The sequence below is a fragment of the Rhinoderma darwinii genome, unplaced genomic scaffold (assembly GCF_050947455.1).
Source record: "Rhinoderma darwinii isolate aRhiDar2 unplaced genomic scaffold, aRhiDar2.hap1 Scaffold_821, whole genome shotgun sequence".
In the NCBI taxonomy this organism is placed as follows: Eukaryota; Metazoa; Chordata; class Amphibia; order Anura; family Rhinodermatidae; genus Rhinoderma; species Rhinoderma darwinii.
This window is the reverse complement of record NW_027464388.1, coordinates 26,692-52,130: the sequence shown is the minus strand read 5'-3', so window position 1 is coordinate 52,130 and position 25,439 is coordinate 26,692. Positions and strand designations below refer to the sequence as shown.

The 25,439-nt window shown below is 47.9% G+C and overlaps 17 non-coding genes across 17 annotated transcripts; all 17 read left to right on the top strand.

Moving 5' to 3' along the window:
- The first annotated feature begins 335 nt into the window (after positions 1 to 335).
- LOC142731569 (U2 spliceosomal RNA) lies at positions 336 to 526 on the top strand. Its single transcript, XR_012879015.1, has one exon. It is a non-coding gene; the product is annotated as a U2 spliceosomal RNA (small nuclear RNA).
- Positions 527 to 1,826: 1,300 nt separating this feature from the next.
- On the top strand, positions 1,827 to 2,017 carry LOC142731568 (U2 spliceosomal RNA). The gene has a single exon (XR_012879014.1). It is a non-coding gene; the product is annotated as a U2 spliceosomal RNA (small nuclear RNA).
- A 1,292-nt stretch (positions 2,018 to 3,309) lies between these two features.
- Positions 3,310 to 3,500, top strand: LOC142731567 (U2 spliceosomal RNA). Its single transcript, XR_012879013.1, has one exon. It is a non-coding gene; the product is annotated as a U2 spliceosomal RNA (small nuclear RNA).
- Positions 3,501 to 4,764: 1,264 nt separating this feature from the next.
- LOC142731566 (U2 spliceosomal RNA) lies at positions 4,765 to 4,955 on the top strand. The gene has a single exon (XR_012879012.1). It is a non-coding gene; the product is annotated as a U2 spliceosomal RNA (small nuclear RNA).
- Positions 4,956 to 6,287: 1,332 nt separating this feature from the next.
- On the top strand, positions 6,288 to 6,478 carry LOC142731565 (U2 spliceosomal RNA). The gene has a single exon (XR_012879011.1). It is a non-coding gene; the product is annotated as a U2 spliceosomal RNA (small nuclear RNA).
- A 1,292-nt stretch (positions 6,479 to 7,770) lies between these two features.
- On the top strand, positions 7,771 to 7,961 carry LOC142731564 (U2 spliceosomal RNA). Its single transcript, XR_012879010.1, has one exon. It is a non-coding gene; the product is annotated as a U2 spliceosomal RNA (small nuclear RNA).
- Positions 7,962 to 9,241: 1,280 nt separating this feature from the next.
- Positions 9,242 to 9,432, top strand: LOC142731563 (U2 spliceosomal RNA). The gene has a single exon (XR_012879009.1). It is a non-coding gene; the product is annotated as a U2 spliceosomal RNA (small nuclear RNA).
- A 1,296-nt stretch (positions 9,433 to 10,728) lies between these two features.
- On the top strand, positions 10,729 to 10,919 carry LOC142731561 (U2 spliceosomal RNA). The gene has a single exon (XR_012879007.1). It is a non-coding gene; the product is annotated as a U2 spliceosomal RNA (small nuclear RNA).
- Positions 10,920 to 12,195: 1,276 nt separating this feature from the next.
- On the top strand, positions 12,196 to 12,386 carry LOC142731560 (U2 spliceosomal RNA). Its single transcript, XR_012879006.1, has one exon. It is a non-coding gene; the product is annotated as a U2 spliceosomal RNA (small nuclear RNA).
- A 1,288-nt stretch (positions 12,387 to 13,674) lies between these two features.
- Positions 13,675 to 13,865, top strand: LOC142731558 (U2 spliceosomal RNA). The gene has a single exon (XR_012879005.1). It is a non-coding gene; the product is annotated as a U2 spliceosomal RNA (small nuclear RNA).
- A 1,276-nt stretch (positions 13,866 to 15,141) lies between these two features.
- Positions 15,142 to 15,332, top strand: LOC142731557 (U2 spliceosomal RNA). The gene has a single exon (XR_012879004.1). It is a non-coding gene; the product is annotated as a U2 spliceosomal RNA (small nuclear RNA).
- Positions 15,333 to 16,632: 1,300 nt separating this feature from the next.
- On the top strand, positions 16,633 to 16,823 carry LOC142731583 (U2 spliceosomal RNA). The gene has a single exon (XR_012879027.1). It is a non-coding gene; the product is annotated as a U2 spliceosomal RNA (small nuclear RNA).
- A 1,284-nt stretch (positions 16,824 to 18,107) lies between these two features.
- LOC142731585 (U2 spliceosomal RNA) lies at positions 18,108 to 18,298 on the top strand. The gene has a single exon (XR_012879029.1). It is a non-coding gene; the product is annotated as a U2 spliceosomal RNA (small nuclear RNA).
- Positions 18,299 to 19,578: 1,280 nt separating this feature from the next.
- Positions 19,579 to 19,769, top strand: LOC142731556 (U2 spliceosomal RNA). Its single transcript, XR_012879003.1, has one exon. It is a non-coding gene; the product is annotated as a U2 spliceosomal RNA (small nuclear RNA).
- Positions 19,770 to 21,057: 1,288 nt separating this feature from the next.
- On the top strand, positions 21,058 to 21,248 carry LOC142731555 (U2 spliceosomal RNA). Its single transcript, XR_012879002.1, has one exon. It is a non-coding gene; the product is annotated as a U2 spliceosomal RNA (small nuclear RNA).
- Positions 21,249 to 22,540: 1,292 nt separating this feature from the next.
- Positions 22,541 to 22,731, top strand: LOC142731554 (U2 spliceosomal RNA). The gene has a single exon (XR_012879001.1). It is a non-coding gene; the product is annotated as a U2 spliceosomal RNA (small nuclear RNA).
- A 1,300-nt stretch (positions 22,732 to 24,031) lies between these two features.
- Positions 24,032 to 24,222, top strand: LOC142731553 (U2 spliceosomal RNA). Its single transcript, XR_012879000.1, has one exon. It is a non-coding gene; the product is annotated as a U2 spliceosomal RNA (small nuclear RNA).
- Positions 24,223 to 25,439: the final 1,217 nt, after the last annotated feature.

Below are 25,439 nucleotides of genomic sequence, written 5' to 3'. Positions count from 1 at the left end.
GATTACAGCTGATACAAGGTGTGAAGGAACAAGGGGTGGCTGTGGGCATGCACTTGCTGCCGCTGCCAGTGTTTATCTGCATGGCAGCAGGGCATTTGGGCGTTGCCAGGAAGGCGTTTTTATGTAGATTCCTCCTCTTTCAGCACTGCATTGTGGTGCAAGCAAAAGAAGCAAATCCTGTCTGGCTTCCTCTCCGGCCTTTATTCACCTCCCGTGTAGCTGTGAGTGTGTGAGCCTGCAGGGCCCCATGGAATTGCCTAGAAGTAGGCTGAATCGCTGCAAGGGCTGAACAGCAGTATCGGGCAGGCTCGGGCAACGCGCGGCCCGTTCGGGTTATCGCTTCTCGGCCTTTTGGCTAAGATCAAGTGTAGTATCTGTTCTTATCAGTTTAATATCTGATACGTCCCCTATCTGGGGACCATATATTAAATGGATTTTTAGAACAGGGAGATGGAAATAGAGCTTGCTCTGTCCACTCCACGCATTGACCTGGTATTGCAGTATTTCCAGGACCGGTGCACCCTTTCCTTATGTGTTGACTAAAAGCAGATTCCAAAAGTGTTTTTTGTCTTTGCTATTGTTTCTGTCTTTCTGAAGGGATCTCCCCTTTTAATCCCATTATTTCAACACCTGTTGGACAATGCATGAGTAATAATGAGCTCATTGATTAAATGCAATTAATGAATAGATTGCCACCTCTTGTTGTGTGTCGTCTGTGTTTCTGTGTTTCCGGCATTTCACATTGGAACACCTCATTCACCTTCCTTGTCTTCTCTCCGCCCTCCCTTTTAGGTAAGTTAAAGAGCTGCACCTGAGCCAGCCACTGATTGATTGATTGATTGATTGATTGATTGATTGATTGATTGATTGATTGATTGATTGATTGATGCAGCACAACAGTCAAATAGTGGAGTGGAGTAGGGGAACAGCAAACAGCCAATAAAGCAGCCCGCCCGCTCGCCTGCCCGCCACAATGGACCTACCTGTGTACACTAGATGGATGTGATGGAATGTACTGTCGTCCCTACATTTCAAGAAGAAGTAAGAATTGCAGTTGCAACAAAGCCTTGCTTGCCTACAAAGAGAGCAGCAATTTGGATTTGTTACTATGTTACCTAGAAGAATAACAAACTGTGCAAGGATGGAGGTTGTAGGAGCAAGGAGAAGTTGTCTGTAAAGTTGGTGGATGCCTATTTTCCATTTTGCAGTCCCTTGTCTCCCTCTTGTGGCCTCCTGGAGGCAACTAGCTGTGCAAAAAAAAGACAGCCTGGCGGCCGGCTGTTGCAGTGTTGCCCTCTCAGGCAACACTGAGTGACTGACTGAGCCTCACCGTCTTATATAAAGTTCAGACGGAACTTTGCACGTGTCATAGTGGAGCCCTCAGGATTCCAGAGCCAGCTTTCTGACATCATAATGGGGCCTCAGAGATAAAAGCCTGGGCCCAGGCAGTGTTGGTCAGTGCTGCTCAGCAGGCAGCACTGGACTGGACTGGATTACAGCTGATACAAGGTGTGAAGGAACAAGGGGTGGCTGTGGGCATGCACTTGCTGCCGCTGCCAGTGTTTATCTGCATGGCAGCAGGGCATTTGGGCGTTGCCAGGAAGGCGTTTTTATGTAGATTCCTCCTCTTTCAGCACTGCATTGTGGTGCAAGCAAAAGAAGCAAATCCTGTCTGGCTTCCTCTCCGGCCTTTATTCACCTCCCGTGTAGCTGTGAGTGTGTGAGCCTGCAGGGCCCCATGGAATTGCCTAGAAGTAGGCTGAATCGCTGCAAGGGCTGAACAGCAGTATCGGGCAGGCTCGGGCAACGCGCGGCCCGTTCGGGTTATCGCTTCTCGGCCTTTTGGCTAAGATCAAGTGTAGTATCTGTTCTTATCAGTTTAATATCTGATACGTCCCCTATCTGGGGACCATATATTAAATGGATTTTTAGAACAGGGAGATGGAAATAGAGCTTGCTCTGTCCACTCCACGCATTGACCTGGTATTGCAGTATTTCCAGGACCGGTGCACCCTTTCCTTATGTGTTGACTAAAAGCAGATTCCAAAAGTGTTTTTTGTCTTTGCTATTGTTTCTGTCTTTCTGAAGGGATCTCCCCTTTTAATCCCATTATTTCAACACCTGTTGGACAATGCATGAGTGATAATGAGCTCATTGATTAAATGCAATTAATGAATAGATTGCCACCTCTTGTTGTGTGTCGTCTGTGTTTCTGTGTTTCCGGCATTTCACATTGGAACACCTCATTCACCTTCCTTGTCTTCTCTCCGCCCTCCCTTTTAGGTAAGTTAAAGAGCTGCACCTGAGCCAGCCACTGATTGATTGATTGATTGATTGATTGATTGATTGATTGATTGATTGATTGATTGATGCCGCACAACAGTCAAATAGTGGAGTGGAGTAGGGGAACAGCAAACAGCCAATAAAGCAGCCCGCCCGCTCGCCTGCCCGCCACAATGGACCTACCTGTGTACACTAGATGGATGTGATGGAATGTACTGTCGTCCCTACATTTCAAGAAGAAGTAAGAATTGCAGTTGCAACAAAGCCTTGCTTGCCTACAAAGAGAGCAGCAATTTGGATTTGTTACTATGTTACCTAGAAGAATAACAAACTGTGCAAGGATGGAGGTTGTAGGAGCAAGGAGAAGTTGTCTGTAAAGTTGGTGGATGCCTATTTTCCATTTTGCAGTCCCTTGTCTCCCTCTTGTGGCCTCCTGGAGGCAACTAGCTGTGCAAAAAAAAGACAGCCTGGCGGCCGGCTGTTGCAGTGTTGCCCTCTCAGGCAACACTGAGTGACTGACTGAGCCTCACCGTCTTATATAAAGTTCAGACGGAACTTTGCACGTGTCATAGTGGAGCCCTCAGGATTCCAGAGCCAGCTTTCTGACATCATAATGGGGCCTCAGAGATAAAAGCCTGGGCCCAGGCAGTGTTGGTCAGTGCTGCTCAGCAGGCAGCACTGGACTGGACTGGATTACAGCTGATACAAGGTGTGAAGGAACAAGGGGTGGCTGTGGGCATGCACTTGCTGCCGCTGCCAGTGTTTATCTGCATGGCAGCAGGGCATTTGGGCGTTGCCAGGAAGGCGTTTTTATGTAGATTCCTCCTCTTTCAGCACTGCATTGTGGTGCAAGCAAAAGAAGCAAATCCTGTCTGGCTTCCTCTCCGGCCTTTATTCACCTCCCGTGTAGCTGTGAGTGTGTGAGCCTGCAGGGCCCCATGGAATTGCCTAGAAGTAGGCTGAATCGCTGCAAGGGCTGAACAGCAGTATCGGGCAGGCTCGGGCAACGCGCGGCCCGTTCGGGTTATCGCTTCTCGGCCTTTTGGCTAAGATCAAGTGTAGTATCTGTTCTTATCAGTTTAATATCTGATACGTCCCCTATCTGGGGACCATATATTAAATGGATTTTTAGAACAGGGAGATGGAAATAGAGCTTGCTCTGTCCACTCCACGCATTGACCTGGTATTGCAGTATTTCCAGGACCGGTGCACCCTTTCCTTATGTGTTGACTAAAAGCAGATTCCAAAAGTGTTTTTTGTCTTTGCTATTGTTTCTGTCTTTCTGAAGGGATCTCCCCTTTTAATCCCATTATTTCAACACCTGTTGGACAATGCATGAGTGATAATGAGCTCATTGATTAAATGCAATTAATGAATAGATTGCCACCTCTTGTTGTGTGTCGTCTGTGTTTCTGTGTTTCCGGCATTTCACATTGGAACACCTCATTCACCTTCCTTGTCTTCTCTCCGCCCTCCCTTTTAGGTAAGTTAAAGAGCTGCACCTGAGCCAGCCACTGATTGATTGATTGATTGATTGATTGATTGATTGATTGATGCAGCACAACAGTCAAATAGTGGAGTGGAGTAGGGGAACAGCAAACAGCCAATAAAGCAGCCCGCCCGCTCGCCTGCCCGCCACAATGGACCTACCTGTGTACACTAGATGGATGTGATGGAATGTACTGTCGTCCCTACATTTCAAGAAGAAGTAAGAATTGCAGTTGCAACAAAGCCTTGCTTGCCTACAAAGAGAGCAGCAATTTGGATTTGTTACTATGTTACCTAGAAGAATAACAAACTGTGCAAGGATGGAGGTTGTAGGAGCAAGGAGAAGTTGTCTGATGCCTATTTTCCATTTTGCAGTCCCTTGTCTCCCTCTTGTGGCCTCCTGGAGGCAACTAGCTGTGCAAAAAAAAGACAGCCTGGCGGCCGGCTGTTGCAGTGTTGCCCTCTCAGGCAACACTGAGTGACTGACTGAGCCTCACCGTCTTATATAAAGTTCAGACGGAACTTTGCACGTGTCATAGTGGAGCCCTCAGGATTCCAGAGCCAGCTTTCTGACATCATAATGGGGCCTCAGAGATAAAAGCCTGGGCCCAGGCAGTGTTGGTCAGTGCTGCTCAGCAGGCAGCACTGGACTGGACTGGATTACAGCTGATACAAGGTGTGAAGGAACAAGGGGTGGCTGTGGGCATGCACTTGCTGCCGCTGCCAGTGTTTATCTGCATGGCAGCAGGGCATTTGGGCGTTGCCAGGAAGGCGTTTTTATGTAGATTCCTCCTCTTTCAGCACTGCATTGTGGTGCAAGCAAAAGAAGCAAATCCTGTCTGGCTTCCTCTCCGGCCTTTATTCACCTCCCGTGTAGCTGTGAGTGTGTGAGCCTGCAGGGCCCCATGGAATTGCCTAGAAGTAGGCTGAATCGCTGCAAGGGCTGAACAGCAGTATCGGGCAGGCTCGGGCAACGCGCGGCCCGTTCGGGTTATCGCTTCTCGGCCTTTTGGCTAAGATCAAGTGTAGTATCTGTTCTTATCAGTTTAATATCTGATACGTCCCCTATCTGGGGACCATATATTAAATGGATTTTTAGAACAGGGAGATGGAAATAGAGCTTGCTCTGTCCACTCCACGCATTGACCTGGTATTGCAGTATTTCCAGGACCGGTGCACCCTTTCCTTATGTGTTGACTAAAAGCAGATTCCAAAAGTGTTTTTTGTCTTTGCTATTGTTTCTGTCTTTCTGAAGGGATCTCCCCTTTTAATCCCATTATTTCAACACCTGTTGGACAATGCATGAGTGATAATGAGCTCATTGATTAAATGCAATTAATGAATAGATTGCCACCTCTTGTTGTGTGTCGTCTGTGTTTCTGTGTTTCCGGCATTTCACATTGGAACACCTCATTCACCTTCCTTGTCTTCTCTCCGCCCTCCCTTTTAGGTAAGTTAAAGAGCTGCACCTGAGCCAGCCACTGATTGATTGATTGATTGATTGATTGATTGATTGATTGATTGATTGATTGATTGATTGATGCAGCACAACAGTCAAATAGTGGAGTGGAGTAGGGTGCAGCACAACAGTCAAATAGTGGAGTGGAGTAGGGGAACAGCAAACAGCCAATAAAGCAGCCCGCCCGCTCGCCTGCCCGCCACAATGGACCTACCTGTGTACACTAGATGGATGTGATGGAATGTACTGTCGTCCCTACATTTCAAGAAGAAGTAAGAATTGCAGTTGCAACAAAGCCTTGCTTGCCTACAAAGAGAGCAGCAATTTGGATTTGTTACTATGTTACCTAGAAGAATAACAAACTGTGCAAGGATGGAGGTTGTAGGAGCAAGGAGAAGTTGTCTGTAAAGTTGGTGGATGCCTATTTTCCATTTTGCAGTCCCTTGTCTCCCTCTTGTGGCCTCCTGGAGGCAACTAGCTGTGCAAAAAAAAGACAGCCTGGCGGCCGGCTGTTGCAGTGTTGCCCTCTCAGGCAACACTGAGTGACTGACTGAGCCTCACCGTCTTATATAAAGTTCAGACGGAACTTTGCACGTGTCATAGTGGAGCCCTCAGGATTCCAGAGCCAGCTTTCTGACATCATAATGGGGCCTCAGAGATAAAAGCCTGGGCCCAGGCAGTGTTGGTCAGTGCTGCTCAGCAGGCAGCACTGGACTGGACTGGATTACAGCTGATACAAGGTGTGAAGGAACAAGGGGTGGCTGTGGGCATGCACTTGCTGCCGCTGCCAGTGTTTATCTGCATGGCAGCAGGGCATTTGGGCGTTGCCAGGAAGGCGTTTTTATGTAGATTCCTCCTCTTTCAGCACTGCATTGTGGTGCAAGCAAAAGAAGCAAATCCTGTCTGGCTTCCTCTCCGGCCTTTATTCACCTCCCGTGTAGCTGTGAGTGTGTGAGCCTGCAGGGCCCCATGGAATTGCCTAGAAGTAGGCTGAATCGCTGCAAGGGCTGAACAGCAGTATCGGGCAGGCTCGGGCAACGCGCGGCCCGTTCGGGTTATCGCTTCTCGGCCTTTTGGCTAAGATCAAGTGTAGTATCTGTTCTTATCAGTTTAATATCTGATACGTCCCCTATCTGGGGACCATATATTAAATGGATTTTTAGAACAGGGAGATGGAAATAGAGCTTGCTCTGTCCACTCCACGCATTGACCTGGTATTGCAGTATTTCCAGGACCGGTGCACCCTTTCCTTATGTGTTGACTAAAAGCAGATTCCAAAAGTGTTTTTTGTCTTTGCTATTGTTTCTGTCTTTCTGAAGGGATCTCCCCTTTTAATCCCATTATTTCAACACCTGTTGGACAATGCATGAGTGATAATGAGCTCATTGATTAAATGCAATTAATGAATAGATTGCCACCTCTTGTTGTGTGTCGTCTGTGTTTCTGTGTTTCCGGCATTTCACATTGGAACACCTCATTCACCTTCCTTGTCTTCTCTCCGCCCTCCCTTTTAGGTAAGTTAAAGAGCTGCACCTGAGCCAGCCACTGATTGATTGATTGATTGATTGATTGATTGATTGATTGATTGATTGATTGATTGATGCAGCACAACAGTCAAATAGTGGAGTGGAGTAGGGGAACAGCAAACAGCCAATAAAGCAGCCCGCCCGCTCGCCTGCCCGCCACAATGGACCTACCTGTGTACACTAGATGGATGTGATGGAATGTACTGTCGTCCCTACATTTCAAGAAGAAGTAAGAATTGCAGTTGCAACAAAGCCTTGCTTGCCTACAAAGAGAGCAGCAATTTGGATTTGTTACTATGTTACCTAGAAGAATAACAAACTGTGCAAGGATGGAGGTTGTAGGAGCAAGGAGAAGTTGTCTGTAAAGTTGGTGGATGCCTATTTTCCATTTTGCAGTCCCTTGTCTCCCTCTTGTGGCCTCCTGGAGGCAACTAGCTGTGCAAAAAAAAGACAGCCTGGCGGCCGGCTGTTGCAGTGTTGCCCTCTCAGGCAACACTGAGTGACTGACTGAGCCTCACCGTCTTATATAAAGTTCAGACGGAACTTTGCACGTGTCATAGTGGAGCCCTCAGGATTCCAGAGCCAGCTTTCTGACATCATAATGGGGCCTCAGAGATAAAAGCCTGGGCCCAGGCAGTGTTGGTCAGTGCTGCTCAGCAGGCAGCACTGGACTGGACTGGATTACAGCTGATACAAGGTGTGAAGGAACAAGGGGTGGCTGTGGGCATGCACTTGCTGCCGCTGCCAGTGTTTATCTGCATGGCAGCAGGGCATTTGGGCGTTGCCAGGAAGGCGTTTTTATGTAGATTCCTCCTCTTTCAGCACTGCATTGTGGTGCAAGCAAAAGAAGCAAATCCTGTCTGGCTTCCTCTCCGGCCTTTATTCACCTCCCGTGTAGCTGTGAGTGTGTGAGCCTGCAGGGCCCCATGGAATTGCCTAGAAGTAGGCTGAATCGCTGCAAGGGCTGAACAGCAGTATCGGGCAGGCTCGGGCAACGCGCGGCCCGTTCGGGTTATCGCTTCTCGGCCTTTTGGCTAAGATCAAGTGTAGTATCTGTTCTTATCAGTTTAATATCTGATACGTCCCCTATCTGGGGACCATATATTAAATGGATTTTTAGAACAGGGAGATGGAAATAGAGCTTGCTCTGTCCACTCCACGCATTGACCTGGTATTGCAGTATTTCCAGGACCGGTGCACCCTTTCCTTATGTGTTGACTAAAAGCAGATTCCAAAAGTGTTTTTTGTCTTTGCTATTGTTTCTGTCTTTCTGAAGGGATCTCCCCTTTTAATCCCATTATTTCAACACCTGTTGGACAATGCATGAGTGATAATGAGCTCATTGATTAAATGCAATTAATGAATAGATTGCCACCTCTTGTTGTGTGTCGTCTGTGTTTCTGTGTTTCCGGCATTTCACATTGGAACACCTCATTCACCTTTCTTGTCTTCTCTCCGCCCTCCCTTTTAGGTAAGTTAAAGAGCTGCACCTGAGCCAGCCACTGATTGATTGATTGATTGATTGATTGATTGATTGATTGATTGATGCAGCACAACAGTCAAATAGTGGAGTGGAGTAGGGGAACAGCAAACAGCCAATAAAGCAGCCCGCCCGCTCGCCTGCCCGCCACAATGGACCTACCTGTGTACACTAGATGGATGTGATGGAATGTACTGTCGTCCCTACATTTCAAGAAGAAGTAAGAATTGCAGTTGCAACAAAGCCTTGCTTGCCTACAAAGAGAGCAGCAATTTGGATTTGTTACTATGTTACCTAGAAGAATAACAAACTGTGCAAGGATGGAGGTTGTAGGAGCAAGGAGAAGTTGTCTGTAAAGTTGGTGGATGCCTATTTTCCATTTTGCAGTCCCTTGTCTCCCTCTTGTGGCCTCCTGGAGGCAACTAGCTGTGCAAAAAAAAGACAGCCTGGCGGCCGGCTGTTGCAGTGTTGCCCTCTCAGGCAACACTGAGTGACTGACTGAGCCTCACCGTCTTATATAAAGTTCAGACGGAACTTTGCACGTGTCATAGTGGAGCCCTCAGGATTCCAGAGCCAGCTTTCTGACATCATAATGGGGCCTCAGAGATAAAAGCCTGGGCCCAGGCAGTGTTGGTCAGTGCTGCTCAGCAGGCAGCACTGGACTGGACTGGATTACAGCTGATACAAGGTGTGAAGGAACAAGGGGTGGCTGTGGGCATGCACTTGCTGCCGCTGCCAGTGTTTATCTGCATGGCAGCAGGGCATTTGGGCGTTGCCAGGAAGGCGTTTTTATGTAGATTCCTCCTCTTTCAGCACTGCATTGTGGTGCAAGCAAAAGAAGCAAATCCTGTCTGGCTTCCTCTCCGGCCTTTATTCACCTCCCGTGTAGCTGTGAGTGTGTGAGCCTGCAGGGCCCCATGGAATTGCCTAGAAGTAGGCTGAATCGCTGCAAGGGCTGAACAGCAGTATCGGGCAGGCTCGGGCAACGCGCGGCCCGTTCGGGTTATCGCTTCTCGGCCTTTTGGCTAAGATCAAGTGTAGTATCTGTTCTTATCAGTTTAATATCTGATACGTCCCCTATCTGGGGACCATATATTAAATGGATTTTTAGAACAGGGAGATGGAAATAGAGCTTGCTCTGTCCACTCCACGCATTGACCTGGTATTGCAGTATTTCCAGGACCGGTGCACCCTTTCCTTATGTGTTGACTAAAAGCAGATTCCAAAAGTGTTTTTTGTCTTTGCTATTGTTTCTGTCTTTCTGAAGGGATCTCCCCTTTTAATCCCATTATTTCAACACCTGTTGGACAATGCATGAGTGATAATGAGCTCATTGATTAAATGCAATTAATGAATAGATTGCCACCTCTTGTTGTGTGTCGTCTGTGTTTCTGTGTTTCCGGCATTTCACATTGGAACACCTCATTCACCTTCCTTGTCTTCTCTCCGCCCTCCCTTTTAGGTAAGTTAAAGAGCTGCACCTGAGCCAGCCACTGATTGATTGATTGATTGATTGATTGATTGATTGATTGATTGATTGATTGATTGATTGATGCAGCACAACAGTCAAATAGTGGAGTGGAGTAGGGGAACAGCAAACAGCCAATAAAGCAGCCCGCCCGCTCGCCTGCCCGCCACAATGGACCTACCTGTGTACACTAGATGGATGTGATGGAATGTACTGTCGTCCCTACATTTCAAGAAGAAGTAAGAATTGCAGTTGCAACAAAGCCTTGCTTGCCTACAAAGAGAGCAGCAATTTGGATTTGTTACTATGTTACCTAGAAGAATAACAAACTGTGCAAGGATGGAGGTTGTAGGAGCAAGGAGAAGTTGTCTGTAAAGTTGGTGGATGCCTATTTTCCATTTTGCAGTCCCTTGTCTCCCTCTTGTGGCCTCCTGGAGGCAACTAGCTGTGCAAAAAAAAGACAGCCTGGCGGCCGGCTGTTGCAGTGTTGCCCTCTCAGGCAACACTGAGTGACTGACTGAGCCTCACCGTCTTATATAAAGTTCAGACGGAACTTTGCACGTGTCATAGTGGAGCCCTCAGGATTCCAGAGCCAGCTTTCTGACATCATAATGGGGCCTCAGAGATAAAAGCCTGGGCCCAGGCAGTGTTGGTCAGTGCTGCTCAGCAGGCAGCACTGGACTGGACTGGATTACAGCTGATACAAGGTGTGAAGGAACAAGGGGTGGCTGTGGGCATGCACTTGCTGCCGCTGCCAGTGTTTATCTGCATGGCAGCAGGGCATTTGGGCGTTGCCAGGAAGGCGTTTTTATGTAGATTCCTCCTCTTTCAGCACTGCATTGTGGTGCAAGCAAAAGAAGCAAATCCTGTCTGGCTTCCTCTCCGGCCTTTATTCACCTCCCGTGTAGCTGTGAGTGTGTGAGCCTGCAGGGCCCCATGGAATTGCCTAGAAGTAGGCTGAATCGCTGCAAGGGCTGAACAGCAGTATCGGGCAGGCTCGGGCAACGCGCGGCCCGTTCGGGTTATCGCTTCTCGGCCTTTTGGCTAAGATCAAGTGTAGTATCTGTTCTTATCAGTTTAATATCTGATACGTCCCCTATCTGGGGACCATATATTAAATGGATTTTTAGAACAGGGAGATGGAAATAGAGCTTGCTCTGTCCACTCCACGCATTGACCTGGTATTGCAGTATTTCCAGGACCGGTGCACCCTTTCCTTATGTGTTGACTAAAAGCAGATTCCAAAAGTGTTTTTTGTCTTTGCTATTGTTTCTGTCTTTCTGAAGGGATCTCCCCTTTTAATCCCATTATTTCAACACCTGTTGGACAATGCATGAGTGATAATGAGCTCATTGATTAAATGCAATTAATGAATAGATTGCCACCTCTTGTTGTGTGTCGTCTGTGTTTCTGTGTTTCCGGCATTTCACATTGGAACACCTCATTCACCTTCCTTGTCTTCTCTCCGCCCTCCCTTTTAGGTAAGTTAAAGAGCTGCACCTGAGCCAGCCACTGATTGATTGATTGATTGATTGATTGATTGATTGATTGATGCAGCACAACAGTCAAATAGTGGAGTGGAGTAGGGGAACAGCAAACAGCCAATAAAGCAGCCCGCCCGCTCGCCTGCCCGCCACAATGGACCTACCTGTGTACACTAGATGGATGTGATGGAATGTACTGTCGTCCCTACATTTCAAGAAGAAGTAAGAATTGCAGTTGCAACAAAGCCTTGCTTGCCTACAAAGAGAGCAGCAATTTGGATTTGTTACTATGTTACCTAGAAGAATAACAAACTGTGCAAGGATGGAGGTTGTAGGAGCAAGGAGAAGTTGTCTGTAAAGTTGGTGGATGCCTATTTTCCATTTTGCAGTCCCTTGTCTCCCTCTTGTGGCCTCCTGGAGGCAACTAGCTGTGCAAAAAAAAGACAGCCTGGCGGCCGGCTGTTGCAGTGTTGCCCTCTCAGGCAACACTGAGTGACTGACTGAGCCTCACCGTCTTATATAAAGTTCAGACGGAACTTTGCACGTGTCATAGTGGAGCCCTCAGGATTCCAGAGCCAGCTTTCTGACATCATAATGGGGCCTCAGAGATAAAAGCCTGGGCCCAGGCAGTGTTGGTCAGTGCTGCTCAGCAGGCAGCACTGGACTGGACTGGATTACAGCTGATACAAGGTGTGAAGGAACAAGGGGTGGCTGTGGGCATGCACTTGCTGCCGCTGCCAGTGTTTATCTGCATGGCAGCAGGGCATTTGGGCGTTGCCAGGAAGGCGTTTTTATGTAGATTCCTCCTCTTTCAGCACTGCATTGTGGTGCAAGCAAAAGAAGCAAATCCTGTCTGGCTTCCTCTCCGGCCTTTATTCACCTCCCGTGTAGCTGTGAGTGTGTGAGCCTGCAGGGCCCCATGGAATTGCCTAGAAGTAGGCTGAATCGCTGCAAGGGCTGAACAGCAGTATCGGGCAGGCTCAGGCAACGCGCGGCCCGTTCGGGTTATCGCTTCTCGGCCTTTTGGCTAAGATCAAGTGTAGTATCTGTTCTTATCAGTTTAATATCTGATACGTCCCCTATCTGGGGACCATATATTAAATGGATTTTTAGAACAGGGAGATGGAAATAGAGCTTGCTCTGTCCACTCCACGCATTGACCTGGTATTGCAGTATTTCCAGGACCGGTGCACCCTTTCCTTATGTGTTGACTAAAAGCAGATTCCAAAAGTGTTTTTTGTCTTTGCTATTGTTTCTGTCTTTCTGAAGGGATCTCCCCTTTTAATCCCATTATTTCAACACCTGTTGGACAATGCATGAGTGATAATGAGCTCATTGATTAAATGCAATTAATGAATAGATTGCCACCTCTTGTTGTGTGTCGTCTGTGTTTCTGTGTTTCCGGCATTTCACATTGGAACACCTCATTCACCTTCCTTGTCTTCTCTCCGCCCTCCCTTTTAGGTAAGTTAAAGAGCTGCACCTGAGCCAGCCACTGATTGATTGATTGATTGATTGATTGATTGATTGATTGATTGATTGATTGATGCAGCACAACAGTCAAATAGTGGAGTGGAGTAGGGGAACAGCAAACAGCCAATAAAGCAGCCCGCCCGCTCGCCTGCCCGCCACAATGGACCTACCTGTGTACACTAGATGGATGTGATGGAATGTACTGTCGTCCCTACATTTCAAGAAGAAGTAAGAATTGCAGTTGCAACAAAGCCTTGCTTGCCTACAAAGAGAGCAGCAATTTGGATTTGTTACTATGTTACCTAGAAGAATAACAAACTGTGCAAGGATGGAGGTTGTAGGAGCAAGGAGAAGTTGTCTGTAAAGTTGGTGGATGCCTATTTTCCATTTTGCAGTCCCTTGTCTCCCTCTTGTGGCCTCCTGGAGGCAACTAGCTGTGCAAAAAAAAGACAGCCTGGCGGCCGGCTGTTGCAGTGTTGCCCTCTCAGGCAACACTGAGTGACTGACTGAGCCTCACCGTCTTATATAAAGTTCAGACGGAACTTTGCACGTGTCATAGTGGAGCCCTCAGGATTCCAGAGCCAGCTTTCTGACATCATAATGGGGCCTCAGAGATAAAAGCCTGGGCCCAGGCAGTGTTGGTCAGTGCTGCTCAGCAGGCAGCACTGGACTGGACTGGATTACAGCTGATACAAGGTGTGAAGGAACAAGGGGTGGCTGTGGGCATGCACTTGCTGCCGCTGCCAGTGTTTATCTGCATGGCAGCAGGGCATTTGGGCGTTGCCAGGAAGGCGTTTTTATGTAGATTCCTCCTCTTTCAGCACTGCATTGTGGTGCAAGCAAAAGAAGCAAATCCTGTCTGGCTTCCTCTCCGGCCTTTATTCACCTCCCGTGTAGCTGTGAGTGTGTGAGCCTGCAGGGCTCCATGGAATTGCCTAGAAGTAGGCTGAATCGCTGCAAGGGCTGAACAGCAGTATCGGGCAGGCTCGGGCAACGCGCGGCCCGTTCGGGTTATCGCTTCTCGGCCTTTTGGCTAAGATCAAGTGTAGTATCTGTTCTTATCAGTTTAATATCTGATACGTCCCCTATCTGGGGACCATATATTAAATGGATTTTTAGAACAGGGAGATGGAAATAGAGCTTGCTCTGTCCACTCCACGCATTGACCTGGTATTGCAGTATTTCCAGGACCGGTGCACCCTTTCCTTATGTGTTGACTAAAAGCAGATTCCAAAAGTGTTTTTTGTCTTTGCTATTGTTTCTGTCTTTCTGAAGGGATCTCCCCTTTTAATCCCATTATTTCAACACCTGTTGGACAATGCATGAGTGATAATGAGCTCATTGATTAAATGCAATTAATGAATAGATTGCCACCTCTTGTTGTGTGTCGTCTGTGTTTCTGTGTTTCCGGCATTTCACATTGGAACACCTCATTCACCTTCCTTGTCTTCTCTCCGCCCTCCCTTTTAGGTAAGTTAAAGAGCTGCACCTGAGCCAGCCACTGATTGATTGATTGATTGATTGATTGATTGATTGATTGATGCAGCACAACAGTCAAATAGTGGAGTGGAGTAGGGGAACAGCAAACAGCCAATAAAGCAGCCCGCCCGCTCGCCTGCCCGCCACAATGGACCTACCTGTGTACACTAGATGGATGTGATGGAATGTACTGTCGTCCCTACATTTCAAGAAGAAGTAAGAATTGCAGTTGCAACAAAGCCTTGCTTGCCTACAAAGAGAGCAGCAATTTGGATTTGTTACTATGTTACCTAGAAGAATAACAAACTGTGCAAGGATGGAGGTTGTAGGAGCAAGGAGAAGTTGTCTGTAAAGTTGGTGGATGCCTATTTTCCATTTTGCAGTCCCTTGTCTCCCTCTTGTGGCCTCCTGGAGGCAACTAGCTGTGCAAAAAAAAGACAGCCTGGCGGCCGGCTGTTGCAGTGTTGCCCTCTCAGGCAACACTGAGTGACTGACTGAGCCTCACCGTCTTATATAAAGTTCAGACGGAACTTTGCACGTGTCATAGTGGAGCCCTCAGGATTCCAGAGCCAGCTTTCTGACATCATAATGGGGCCTCAGAGATAAAAGCCTGGGCCCAGGCAGTGTTGGTCAGTGCTGCTCAGCAGGCAGCACTGGACTGGACTGGATTACAGCTGATACAAGGTGTGAAGGAACAAGGGGTGGCTGTGGGCATGCACTTGCTGCCGCTGCCAGTGTTTATCTGCATGGCAGCAGGGCATTTGGGCGTTGCCAGGAAGGCGTTTTTATGTAGATTCCTCCTCTTTCAGCACTGCATTGTGGTGCAAGCAAAAGAAGCAAATCCTGTCTGGCTTCCTCTCCGGCCTTTATTCACCTCCCGTGTAGCTGTGAGTGTGTGAGCCTGCAGGGCCCCATGGAATTGCCTAGAAGTAGGCTGAATCGCTGCAAGGGCTGAACAGCAGTATCGGGCAGGCTCGGGCAACGCGCGGCCCGTTCGGGTTATCGCTTCTCGGCCTTTTGGCTAAGATCAAGTGTAGTATCTGTTCTTATCAGTTTAATATCTGATACGTCCCCTATCTGGGGACCATATATTAAATGGATTTTTAGAACAGGGAGATGGAAATAGAGCTTGCTCTGTCCACTCCACGCATTGACCTGGTATTGCAGTATTTCCAGGACCGGTGCACCCTTTCCTTATGTGTTGACTAAAAGCAGATTCCAAAAGTGTTTTTTGTCTTTGCTATTGTTTCTGTCTTTCTGAAGGGATCTCCCCTTTTAATCCCATTATTTCAACACCTGTTGGACAATGCATGAGTGATAATGAGCTCATTGATTAAATGCAATTAATGAATAGATTGCCACCTCTTGTTGTGTGTCGTCTGTGTTTCTGTGTTTCCGGCATTTCACATTGGAACACCTCATTCACCTTCCTTGTCTTCTCTCCGCCCTCCCTTTTTGGTAAGTTAAAGAGCTGCACCTGAGCCAGCCACTGATTGATTGATTGATTGATTGATTGATTGATTGATTGATTGATTGATTGATTGATTGATTGATGCAGCACAACAGTCAAATAGTGGAGTGGAGTAGGGGAACAGCAAACAGCCAATAAAGCAGCCCGCCCGCTCGCCTGCCCGCCACAATGGACCTACCTGTGTACACTAGATGGATGTGATGGAATGTACTGTCGTCCCTACATTTCAAGAAGAAGTAAGAATTGCAGTTGCAACAAAGCCTTGCTTGCCTACAAAGAGAGCAGCAATTTGGATTTGTTACTATGTTACCTAGAAGAATAACAAACTGTGCAAGGATGGAGGTTGTAGGAGCAAGGAGAAGTTGTCTGTAAAGTTGGTGGATGCCTATTTTCCATTTTGCAGTCCCTTGTCTCCCTCTTGTGGCCTCCTGGAGGCAACTAGCTGTGCAAAAAAAAGACAGCCTGGCGGCCGGCTGTTGCAGTGTTGCCCTCTCAGGCAACACTGAGTGACTGACTGAGCCTCACCGTCTTATATAAAGTTCAGACGGAACTTTGCACGTGTCATAGTGGAGCCCTCAGGATTCCAGAGCCAGCTTTCTGACATCATAATGGGGCCTCAGAGATAAAAGCCTGGGCCCAGGCAGTGTTGGTCAGTGCTGCTCAGCAGGCAGCACTGGACTGGACTGGATTACAGCTGATACAAGGTGTGAAGGAACAAGGGGTGGCTGTGGGCATGCACTTGCTGCCGCTGCCAGTGTTTATCTGCATGGCAGCAGGGCATTTGGGCGTTGCCAGGAAGGCGTTTTTATGTAGATTCCTCCTCTTTCAGCACTGCATTGTGGTGCAAGCAAAAGAAGCAAATCCTGTCTGGCTTCCTCTCCGGCCTTTATTCACCTCCCGTGTAGCTGTGAGTGTGTGAGCCTGCAGGGCCCCATGGAATTGCCTAGAAGTAGGCTGAATCGCTGCAAGGGCTGAACAGCAGTATCGGGCAGGCTCGGGCAACGCGCGGCCCGTTCGGGTTATCACTTCTCGGCCTTTTGGCTAAGATCAAGTGTAGTATCTGTTCTTATCAGTTTAATATCTGATACGTCCCCTATCTGGGGACCATATATTAAATGGATTTTTAGAACAGGGAGATGGAAATAGAGCTTGCTCTGTCCACTCCACGCATTGACCTGGTATTGCAGTATTTCCAGGACCGGTGCACCCTTTCCTTATGTGTTGACTAAAAGCAGATTCCAAAAGTGTTTTTTGTCTTTGCTATTGTTTCTGTCTTTCTGAAGGGATCTCCCCTTTTAATCCCATTATTTCAACACCTGTTGGACAATGCATGAGTGATAATGAGCTCATTGATTAAATGCAATTAATGAATAGATTGCCACCTCTTGTTGTGTGTCGTCTGTGTTTCTGTGTTTCCGGCATTTCACATTGGAACACCTCATTCACCTTCCTTGTCTTCTCTCCGCCCTCCCTTTTAGGTAAGTTAAAGAGCTGCACCTGAGCCAGCCACTGATTGATTGATTGATTGATTGATTGATTGATTGATTGATTGATGCAGCACAACAGTCAGTCAAATAGTGGAGTGGAGTAGGGGAACAGCAAACAGCCAATAAAGCAGCCCGCCCGCTCGCCTGCCCGCCACAATGGACCTACCTGTGTACACTAGATGGATGTGATGGAATGTACTGTCGTCCCTACATTTCAAGAAGAAGTAAGAATTGCAGTTGCAACAAAGCCTTGCTTGCCTACAAAGAGAGCAGCAATTTGGATTTGTTACTATGTTACCTAGAAGAATAACAAACTGTGCAAGGATGGAGGTTGTAGGAGCAAGGAGAAGTTGTCTGTAAAGTTGGTGGATGCCTATTTTCCATTTTGCAGTCCCTTGTCTCCCTCTTGTGGCCTCCTGGAGGCAACTAGCTGTGCAAAAAAAAGACAGCCTGGCGGCCGGCTGTTGCAGTGTTGCCCTCTCAGGCAACACTGAGTGACTGACTGAGCCTCACCGTCTTATATAAAGTTCAGACGGAACTTTGCACGTGTCATAGTGGAGCCCTCAGGATTCCAGAGCCAGCTTTCTGACATCATAATGGGGCCTCAGAGATAAAAGCCTGGGCCCAGGCAGTGTTGGTCAGTGCTGCTCAGCAGGCAGCACTGGACTGGACTGGATTACAGCTGATACAAGGTGTGAAGGAACAAGGGGTGGCTGTGGGCATGCACTTGCTGCCGCTGCCAGTGTTTATCTGCATGGCAGCAGGGCATTTGGGCGTTGCGAGGAAGGCGTTTTTATGTAGATTCCTCCTCTTTCAGCACTGCATTGTGGTGCAAGCAAAAGAAGCAAATCCTGTCTGGCTTCCTCTCCGGCCTTTATTCACCTCCCGTGTAGCTGTGAGTGTGTGAGCCTGCAGGGCCCCATGGAATTGCCTAGAAGTAGGCTGAATCGCTGCAAGGGCTGAACAGCAGTATCGGGCAGGCTCGGGCAACGCGCGGCCCGTTCGGGTTATCGCTTCTCGGCCTTTTGGCTAAGATCAAGTGTAGTATCTGTTCTTATCAGTTTAATATCTGATACGTCCCCTATCTGGGGACCATATATTAAATGGATTTTTAGAACAGGGCGATGGAAATAGAGCTTGCTCTGTCCACTCCACGCATTGACCTGGTATTGCAGTATTTCCAGGACCGGTGCACCCTTTCCTTATGTGTTGACTAAAAGCAGATTCCAAAAGTGTTTTTTGTCTTTGCTATTGTTTCTGTCTTTCTGAAGGGATCTCCCCTTTTAATCCCATTATTTCAACACCTGTTGGACAATGCATGAGTGATAATGAGCTCATTGATTAAATGCAATTAATGAATAGATTGCCACCTCTTGTTGTGTGTCGTCTGTGTTTCTGTGTTTCCGGCATTTCACATTGGAACACCTCATTCACCTTCCTTGTCTTCTCTCCGCCCTCCCTTTTAGGTAAGTTAAAGAGCTGCACCTGAGCCAGCCACTGATTGATTGATTGATTGATTGATTGATTGATTGATTGATTGATGCAGCACAACAGTCAAATAGTGGAGTGGAGTAGGGGAACAGCAAACAGCCAATAAAGCAGCCCGCCCGCTCGCCTGCCCGCCACAATGGACCTACCTGTGTACACTAGATGGATGTGATGGAATGTACTGTCGTCCCTACATTTCAAGAAGAAGTAAGAATTGCAGTTGCAACAAAGCCTTGCTTGCCTACAAAGAGAGCAGCAATTTGGATTTGTTACTATGTTACCTAGAAGAATAACAAACTGTGCAAGGATGGAGGTTGTAGGAGCAAGGAGAAGTTGTCTGTAAAGTTGGTGGATGCCTATTTTCCATTTTGCAGTCCCTTGTCTCCCTCTTGTGGCCTCCTGGAGGCAACTAGCTGTGCAAAAAAAAGACAGCCTGGCGGCCGGCTGTTGCAGTGTTGCCCTCTCAGGCAACACTGAGTGACTGACTGAGCCTCACCGTCTTATATAAAGTTCAGACGGAACTTTGCACGTGTCATAGTGGAGCCCTCAGGATTCCAGAGCCAGCTTTCTGACATCATAATGGGGCCTCAGAGATAAAAGCCTGGGCCCAGGCAGTGTTGGTCAGTGCTGCTCAGCAGGCAGCACTGGACTGGACTGGATTACAGCTGATACAAGGTGTGAAGGAACAAGGGGTGGCTGTGGGCATGCACTTGCTGCCGCTGCCAGTGTTTATCTGCATGGCAGCAGGGCATTTGGGCGTTGCCAGGAAGGCGTTTTTATGTAGATTCCTCCTCTTTCAGCACTGCATTGTGGTGCAAGCAAAAGAAGCAAATCCTGTCTGGCTTCCTCTCCGGCCTTTATTCACCTCCCGTGTAGCTGTGAGTGTGTGAGCCTGCAGGGCCCCATGGAATTGCCTAGAAGTAGGCTGAATCGCTGCAAGGGCTGAACAGCAGTATCGGGCAGGCTCGGGCAACGCGCGGCCCGTTCGGGTTATCGCTTCTCGGCCTTTTGGCTAAGATCAAGTGTAGTATCTGTTCTTATCAGTTTAATATCTGATACGTCCCCTATCTGGGGACCATATATTAAATGGATTTTTAGAACAGGGAGATGGAAATAGAGCTTGCTCTGTCCACTCCACGCATTGACCTGGTATTGCAGTATTTCCAGGACCGGTGCACCCTTTCCTTATGTGTTGACTAAAAGCAGATTCCAAAAGTGTTTTTTGTCTTTGCTATTGTTTCTGTCTTTCTGAAGGGATCTCCCCTTTTAATCCCATTATTTCAACACCTGTTGGACAATGCATGAGTGATAATGAGCTCATTGATTAAATGCAATTAATGAATAGATTGCCACCTCTTGTTGTGTGTCGTCTGTGTTCCTGTGTTTCCGGCATTTCACATTGGAACACCTCATTCACCTTCCTTGTCTTCTCTCCGCCCTCCCTTTTAGGTAAGTTAAAGAGCTGCACCTGAGCCAGCCACTGATTGATTGATTGATTGATTGATTGATTGATTGATTGATTGATTGATTGATGCAGCACAACAGTCAAATAGTGGAGTGGAGTAGGGGAACAGCAAACAGCCAATAAAGCAGCCCGCCCGCTCGCCTGCCCGCCACAATGGACCTACCTGTGTACACTAGATGGATGTGATGGAATGTACTGTCGTCCCTACATTTCAAGAAGAAGTAAGAATTGCAGTTGCAACAAAGCCTTGCTTGCCTACAAAGAGAGCAGCAATTTGGATTTGTTACTATGTTACCTAGAAGAATAACAAACTGTGCAAGGATGGAGGTTGTAGGAGCAAGGAGAAGTTGTCTGTAAAGTTGGTGGATGCCTATTTTCCATTTTGCAGTCCCTTGTCTCCCTCTTGTGGCCTCCTGGAGGCAACTAGCTGTGCAAAAAAAAGACAGCCTGGCGGCCGGCTGTTGCAGTGTTGCCCTCTCAGGCAACACTGAGTGACTGACTGAGCCTCACCGTCTTATATAAAGTTCAGACGGAACTTTGCACGTGTCATAGTGGAGCCCTCAGGATTCCAGAGCCAGCTTTCTGACATCATAATGGGGCCTCAGAGATAAAAGCCTGGGCCCAGGCAGTGTTGGTCAGTGCTGCTCAGCAGGCAGCACTGGACTGGACTGGATTACAGCTGATACAAGGTGTGAAGGAACAAGGGGTGGCTGTGGGCATGCACTTGCTGCCGCTGCCAGTGTTTATCTGCATGGCAGCAGGGCATTTGGGCGTTGCCAGGAAGGCGTTTTTATGTAGATTCCTCCTCTTTCAGCACTGCATTGTGGTGCAAGCAAAAGAAGCAAATCCTGTCTGGCTTCCTCTCCGGCCTTTATTCACCTCCCGTGTAGCTGTGAGTGTGTGAGCCTGCAGGGCCCCATGGAATTGCCTAGAAGTAGGCTGAATCGCTGCAAGGGCTGAACAGCAGTATCGGGCAGGCTCGGGCAACGCGCGGCCCGTTCGGGTTATCGCTTCTCGGCCTTTTGGCTAAGATCAAGTGTAGTATCTGTTCTTATCAGTTTAATATCTGATACGTCCCCTATCTGGGGACCATATATTAAATGGATTTTTAGAACAGGGAGATGGAAATAGAGCTTGCTCTGTCCACTCCACGCATTGACCTGGTATTGCAGTATTTCCAGGACCGGTGCACCCTTTCCTTATGTGTTGACTAAAAGCAGATTCCAAAAGTGTTTTTTGTCTTTGCTATTGTTTCTGTCTTTCTGAAGGGATCTCCCCTTTTAATCCCATTATTTCAACACCTGTTGGACAATGCATGAGTGATAATGAGCTCATTGATTAAATGCAATTAATGAATAGATTGCCACCTCTTGTTGTGTGTCGTCTGTGTTTCTGTGTTTCCGGCATTTCACATTGGAACACCTCATTCACCTTCCTTGTCTTCTCTCCGCCCTCCCTTTTAGGTAAGTTAAAGAGCTGCACCTGAGCCAGCCACTGATTGATTGATTGATTGATTGATTGATTGATTGATTGATTGATTGATTGATTGATGCAGCACAACAGTCAAATAGTGGAGTGGAGTAGGGGAACAGCAAACAGCCAATAAAGCAGCCCGCCCGCTCGCCTGCCCGCCACAATGGACCTACCTGTGTACACTAGATGGATGTGATGGAATGTACTGTCGTCCCTACATTTCAAGAAGAAGTAAGAATTGCAGTTGCAACAAAGCCTTGCTTGCCTACAAAGAGAGCAGCAATTTGGATTTGTTACTATGTTACCTAGAAGAATAACAAACTGTGCAAGGATGGAGGTTGTAGGAGCAAGGAGAAGTTGTCTGTAAAGTTGGTGGATGCCTATTTTCCATTTTGCAGTCCCTTGTCTCCCTCTTGTGGCCTCCTGGAGGCAACTAGCTGTGCAAAAAAAAGACAGCCTGGCGGCCGGCTGTTGCAGTGTTGCCCTCTCAGGCAACACTGAGTGACTGACTGAGCCTCACCGTCTTATATAAAGTTCAGACGGAACTTTGCACGTGTCATAGTGGAGCCCTCAGGATTCCAGAGCCAGCTTTCTGACATCATAATGGGGCCTCAGAGATAAAAGCCTGGGCCCAGGCAGTGTTGGTCAGTGCTGCTCAGCAGGCAGCACTGGACTGGACTGGATTACAGCTGATACAAGGTGTGAAGGAACAAGGGGTGGCTGTGGGCATGCACTTGCTGCCGCTGCCAGTGTTTATCTGCATGGCAGCAGGGCATTTGGGCGTTGCCAGGAAGGCGTTTTTATGTAGATTCCTCCTCTTTCAGCACTGCATTGTGGTGCAAGCAAAAGAAGCAAATCCTGTCTGGCTTCCTCTCCGGCCTTTATTCACCTCCCGTGTAGCTGTGAGTGTGTGAGCCTGCAGGGCCCCATGGAATTGCCTAGAAGTAGGCTGAATCGCTGCAAGGGCTGAACAGCAGTATCGGGCAGGCTCGGGCAACGCGCGGCCCGTTCGGGTTATCGCTTCTCGGCCTTTTGGCTAAGATCAAGTGTAGTATCTGTTCTTATCAGTTTAATATCTGATACGTCCCCTATCTGGGGACCATATATTAAATGGATTTTTAGAACAGGGAGATGGAAATAGAGCTTGCTCTGTCCACTCCACGCATTGACCTGGTATTGCAGTATTTCCAGGACCGGTGCACCCTTTCCTTATGTGTTGACTAAAAGCAGATTCCAAAAGTGTTTTTTGTCTTTGCTATTGTTTCTGTCTTTCTGAAGGGATCTCCCCTTTTAATCCCATTATTTCAACACCTGTTGGACAATGCATGAGTGATAATGAGCTCATTGATTAAATGCAATTAATGAATAGATTGCCACCTCTTGTTGTGTGTCGTCTGTGTTTCTGTGTTTCCGGCATTTCACATTGGAACACCTCATTCACCTTCCTTGTCTTCTCTCCGCCCTCCCTTTTAGGTAAGTTAAAGAGCTGCACCTGAGCCAGCCACTGATTGATTGATTGATTGATTGATTGATTGATTGATTGATTGATTGATTGATTGATTGATTGATGCAGCACAACAGTCAAATAGTGGAGTGGAGTAGGGGAACAGCAAACAGCCAATAAAGCAGCCCGCCCGCTCGCCTGCCCGCCACAATGGACCTACCTGTGTACACTAGATGGATGTGATGGAATGTACTGTCGTCCCTACATTTCAAGAAGAAGTAAGAATTGCAGTTGCAACAAAGCCTTGCTTGCCTACAAAGAGAGCAGCAATTTGGATTTGTTACTATGTTACCTAGAAGAATAACAAACTGTGCAAGGATGGAGGTTGTAGGAGCAAGGAGAAGTTGTCTGTAAAGTTGGTGGATGCCTATTTTCCATTTTGCAGTCCCTTGTCTCCCTCTTGTGGCCTCCTGGAGGCAACTAGCTGTGCAAAAAAAAGACAGCCTGGCGGCCGGCTGTTGCAGTGTTGCCCTCTCAGGCAACACTGAGTGACTGACTGAGCCTCACCGTCTTATATAAAGTTCAGACGGAACTTTGCACGTGTCATAGTGGAGCCCTCAGGATTCCAGAGCCAGCTTTCTGACATCATAATGGGGCCTCAGAGATAAAAGCCTGGGCCCAGGCAGTGTTGGTCAGTGCTGCTCAGCAGGCAGCACTGGACTGGACTGGATTACAGCTGATACAAGGTGTGAAGGAACAAGGGGTGGCTGTGGGCATGCACTTGCTGCCGCTGCCAGTGTTTATCTGCATGGCAGCAGGGCATTTGGGCGTTGCCAGGAAGGCGTTTTTATGTAGATTCCTCCTCTTTCAGCACTGCATTGTGGTGCAAGCAAAAGAAGCAAATCCTGTCTGGCTTCCTCTCCGGCCTTTATTCACCTCCCGTGTAGCTGTGAGTGTGTGAGCCTGCAGGGCCCCATGGAATTGCCTAGAAGTAGGCTGAATCGCTGCAAGGGCTGAACAGCAGTATCGGGCAGGCTCGGGCAACGCGCGGCCCGTTCGGGTTATCGCTTCTCGGCCTTTTGGCTAAGATCAAGTGTAGTATCTGTTCTTATCAGTTTAATATCTGATACGTCCCCTATCTGGGGACCATATATTAAATGGATTTTTAGAACAGGGAGATGGAAATAGAGCTTGCTCTGTCCACTCCACGCATTGACCTGGTATTGCAGTATTTCCAGGACCGGTGCACCCTTTCCTTATGTGTTGACTAAAAGCAGATTCCAAAAGTGTTTTTTGTCTTTGCTATTGTTTCTGTCTTTCTGAAGGGATCTCCCCTTTTAATCCCATTATTTCAACACCTGTTGGACAATGCATGAGTGATAATGAGCTCATTGATTAAATGCAATTAATGAATAGATTGCCACCTCTTGTTGTGTGTCGTCTGTGTTTCTGTGTTTCCGGCATTTCACATTGGAACACCTCATTCACCTTCCTTGTCTTCTCTCCGCCCTCCCTTTTAGGTAAGTTAAAGAGCTGCACCTGAGCCAGCCACTGATTGATTGATTGATTGATTGATTGATTGATTGATTGATTGATTGATGCAGCACAACAGTCAAATAGTGGAGTGGAGTAGGGGAACAGCAAACAGCCAATAAAGCAGCCCGCCCGCTCGCCTGCCCGCCACAATGGACCTACCTGTGTACACTAGATGGATGTGATGGAATGTACTGTCGTCCCTACATTTCAAGAAGAAGTAAGAATTGCAGTTGCAACAAAGCCTTGCTTGCCTACAAAGAGAGCAGCAATTTGGATTTGTTACTATGTTACCTAGAAGAATAACAAACTGTGCAAGGATGGAGGTTGTAGGAGCAAGGAGAAGTTGTCTGTAAAGTTGGTGGATGCCTATTTTCCATTTTGCAGTCCCTTGTCTCCCTCTTGTGGCCTCCTGGAGGCAACTAGCTGTGCAAAAAAAAGACAGCCTGGCGGCCGGCTGTTGCAGTGTTGCCCTCTCAGGCAACACTGAGTGACTGACTGAGCCTCACCGTCTTATATAAAGTTCAGACGGAACTTTGCACGTGTCATAGTGGAGCCCTCAGGATTCCAGAGCCAGCTTTCTGACATCATAATGGGGCCTCAGAGATAAAAGCCTGGGCCCAGGCAGTGTTGGTCAGTGCTGCTCAGCAGGCAGCACTGGACTGGACTGGATTACAGCTGATACAAGGTGTGAAGGAACAAGGGGTGGCTGTGGGCATGCACTTGCTGCCGCTGCCAGTGTTTATCTGCATGGCAGCAGGGCATTTGGGCGTTGCCAGGAAGGCGTTTTTATGTAGATTCCTCCTCTTTCAGCACTGCATTGTGGTGCAAGCAAAAGAAGCAAATCCTGTCTGGCTTCCTCTCCGGCCTTTATTCACCTCCCGTGTAGCTGTGAGTGTGTGAGCCTGCAGGGCCCCATGGAATTGCCTAGAAGTAGG